This window comes from Benincasa hispida, chromosome 9 (genome assembly GCF_027475165.1).
Source record: "Benincasa hispida cultivar pf3 chromosome 9, pf3_genome.v1.1, whole genome shotgun sequence".
Classification (NCBI taxonomy): Eukaryota; Viridiplantae; Streptophyta; class Magnoliopsida; order Cucurbitales; family Cucurbitaceae; genus Benincasa; species Benincasa hispida.
Genome location: NC_143486.1, coordinates 75,568,184 through 75,572,591, shown reverse-complemented (window position 1 = coordinate 75,572,591; position 4,408 = coordinate 75,568,184).

The window sequence follows — 4,408 nt, the reverse complement described above, 5'->3', positions numbered from 1 at the left end:
GTCCATGTATTGAAGCCTCTCTGGGTTTTTTTCCAGTGTGGAAAGACCACATAATTACGAGGACACGTGGCCCAACCAGATCACGATATTTTAACATATTGTTATTCCTCGGGGTTCGAGTGGTCCGTGATATGGATCATCGACGCGTGGGGATATGGCTGTGGGATACGGACACTGTTATTTTCTCCTTTTGGAAATCTGCTTCTTGTGAAAGATACTTTTTGTGTGTGGAATTAGAAGGATGCAACATTTTCCCCAAATTGCCCTCCCTCGTTTTTCGTATCTATTTATTTCTTTTATTCTACTTGAAAATTTTTCTAGTACTAAATAGCATGGAACTATTCCCATTTCTGGCTTCTCATGATTATATGGAGTACACGAAATTCCTATACAATTTAATGAAATATCAAATTAGGAAGGAAAATAGTAAATATTATTTTGGTACTATACTTTTTTTTCATCTATTTATTATTTAATATTTCTAGTACAATTTGGAGTGCGAAAATTCAAATCACAACCTCTTAGTTACTAATATATACTATATATAAATTGAGTTATATTCACTTTAATTATTGTTGTGTAACTTGTGTATATGAAATATTTATATGTATCTATGTCAGTACCACATATATACATGCAATCAAGGGTGTGGGATTAAACCTTTTAAACTCAAAGGAGGAGTATATATCAGATATTTTTGAGTTAAAATCACTTTGACAGATTTTACATCATTATAAGATGGGAATCCACTTCAATTATATCATTAAAAATGGCATCACTATAAGATGGAAATCTTCTTCAATTATATCATTAAAAATGGACAAAATTCAACAAAAATAAATGTTAATAAACTATTATTCATGTGAACCTTATATTAATAATAAGATGAATTTTAAACCTATTAGAAGTTGTGAAATGTTTATTATGTTAATTTAATTGGTTTTTAATAAACTTCTATATAATTTTTTAAAAAAAATATATTCATTTGACATCGACATTTTTATAAAATTAAGATTCCTACATTTTTCATCCATTCCGACATTTAAAATTATGGTATAAATGAAAGTTTATTTTAATTCATAGATGGTGAAAATAAAAATTTGACCATCAATTTTTAGAATAGTAACACTATTATGGTTTAAATATGAAATTTTAACTGAGTGAAGGAAAAAAAAAACAGAGGCCAACGGGGACAAAGTCCAAATATGCACATTTTACCATTCATTTACTTTACTTTTACAATCCATATATATTTTATGCTTCCTCCTTTGTAAAGTACTCGACAAAAATGATATACATCGTGGTGTCCATGTACCCCGTGAAAAGGAAAGCAAGATTTAAGGGTGAATATATTATATGGACAAACATGCTATAAATACACAAACATATCAAAGTTTTATCTCTTTTCCATTTTTTTTCTTTGTAATTTATTATATCATATTATTTATGGATTAGAATTAAGTATATATGCATATATTAGATAGAGGAGAAATATGTTGATAAAAATTATAGTTCACAAATGGTAAAAGAGATCTGTGGTAAATTAATTAAAGTCTCGTTTGATAATTATTTAGAGACATTTGAGGCACTGAGTGGGCTATTATAGTCGTTGTGTTGTAATTATGTGTGAGTTATAATAGTTTTGTGCAGACTATTTTAGTCTAGTTAATAATAGACGGGGTACAGGCTATTTTGGTTTGGATAAGAAATAGTAAACATTGTAAAAAGGGGATGGAGAGAAAATGGGTAAGAAATAGTAAACATTGTAACAAAGAGAAATTTCAAATAGTACCATTGTAATTAATTGTATGTTATAAATACTTGTGAACACCACTATTATATTTGAAACCCAAAACATGGAGGGTTATAATAGTCCACCCCACTAACTTTAATTTTGTTTGAGAAAATTAAGTTTATAAATACTATAGCTGCAACTATACACTTACTAAAAGACTAACTTAGGCCAGCGTTAAACTAAAAAAGAGAGATGTGCCTAAAGCAGCATGCAAGCAAACTGTGCACGTTAAGAGAAAAGGAGACATGTTCGAAATTACTGAATGGGAGTTCGCTTTGAAATTGTTCGCCCTGCACCCACCTCTTGAGTATATGCTTCAATAGGAATTAAACGAGGATAGATTGATACAAGAGAAACTTCTAGTAAAATGTCCATCTATAACCCAACAGATAAAGTACATTACATACTCCATTGTAAGGATTGGTGACTTACCCATTCAATCACTTTGGCATTGGATGTTCCAAAAATGGATACTATCAGGTCGGGTGAATTCAATGATAGAGGCATGTTGGCTTTCCATCCTTCATTTTCCTTTTAGGGCCTACCTAAAAGAAAATCCAATGTTTCTTGGTCGTGAATATCTGAGTATCTTTCCATGTGCTCTTGATGCGATGTTTCCTATGTGATTGAAATGTCGGAAGGAAAAATCGAAGAAAAATATGAGTGAGGAAAACCTTTCTTTTCTCCCAAGAAAGATCTGTCAGTCAAGAAATTAATTTGACTTGTGAAGTATAACAATTATTACGAAATAATCGAGTTAGAATTGTAGCTGTGACTACTACAGATGGTTTAATGAGTGAAATCGAAGTGATTGACATGAGAGCTCCTCTAAGTGTTCCCGTCGGTGGAACGACTGAAGGCCGAATTTTCAACATATTTGGAGAGACTATTGATAATTTGGGTCATGTAGATACTCGCACAACATCTTCAATTCATAGATCTGCCCCCCTCCCCTTCTTCCCCTTATCTTTCTTTCACTATTCCTACTCCTGGAGTTGCTTGGCCGGTCTCGGACCAGCATTTAGTAAGCTAGGCCAATTGTATAGGTTGGAACTTCAAAGTGGACTTTCTTATTAGAAAAAGGAGAAAGGGGTTTTTCATTTGCTTACAAGGGTTGGCAGCTAAATTCAGTCTTTGAGACCCGATAACATAAGAAAGTCGTGATTACCAGTTGATTGTAGCAGAGGTATCATCTTTTTAACAACAGACGAAAATCTCCAATTTGGAGAAAGGGGACTTTTCTGATCTTACAACTGTCAGTGTCTTAAAAAGCCCCTTATTATTATTTTTTTTTTAATTGATGAAGGTAAAGCCAATCGATTCTCTTTTTTTACGCTTCTACCTATAACTTTTTATTTATTTTGAGTGTTTGTGTGTTTTGAACAATAAGTAAGGGTTTTGTATGAATGACCCAAATTTTGAGGGAAAAATGATATTTTTCCTAAATTTGGAAAATGAGGTTTTTTCTTAATCATTTTTTTACGTCAAATTTGAGTGAAATTACCAAAACAAACATCACACATATGAAATGGGCTTTCTCCCTCTCATGCACTCTTGCTCTCCCACTCCCTTTTTTCTCTCACAAATCGCTCTCCTCCCTCTCCGCTATCTTGCTATCTTGTTCTCTCGCACTTTGGTCTCGCTTTTCGACAGGCGGTCTCGCCCAACAACACAAACAAAATAGAGGAAGAGAAGAAGAAGAAAACTATCAGAGTTGCTCATGTGGACTCATGCGGAGATGATGCGTGGTTTCGTCGAAGTTGGTTGCGTCAGAGAAGTTGTGGTCATGTCGGAGAAAAAAAAGAAGAATAAATAAATAAAGAAGAAAGATATCGAAGGAAGAAGATGAGAAAAAATAAATAAGAGTAATTTTGTAAAGGAAAAATATTTTAAATGACAAACCTGCTGTAAATATTTACAAATAATAGCAAAATATCACAGTCTATCTGCGATGAACCACGATAGACTACTATCTATGTCTATCTTAGATAGACAATGAAATTTTGCTATATTTGTAAATATTTTTGTTTATTTTCCTATATTTGAAAATAATTCTTTTGTAAAACTATTTGATGATAAATAAGTAATCAATTTTTTTTTTTTTTAAAGAATACGATCAAAATCATTTTGGACTTTAAAAATAGGTCTTTTAATCAATTATCTCAATAAGTAGGATAAGGTGAGAAATCGAATCTCGATAAAACAATATTGGTGTTAGGTAAATTATATTAATTTGACGGTAATAACGTTATTATATGCTTTCTAAACATGTAGCTTATAGGAAATAAAAGAAAATATTATTACGTAAACATAGTTTTTAAAGGAATTATTTATTAAAACCTCCATTTTCGTCGATAGCTATCTACTAGAATATTTCACAAACAACTAAACTAAATGGTAAGATATTCCAAAGATGGCCCGTCAAAGAGAAATATATATTAAAGGTAGTAAATTCAAAGATTCTCCTCTATAATCCAATTTAAAGAAATGGTAGATTATAGATTAACCTCTACTTTACAAAAAGATCTTTTATTACTTTTCAAAGCTCTTACTAAAATTTAAATGTACTTTAGTTCGTGAGTTGTTACTTTGTATTTAAAGTGTTCATAAATA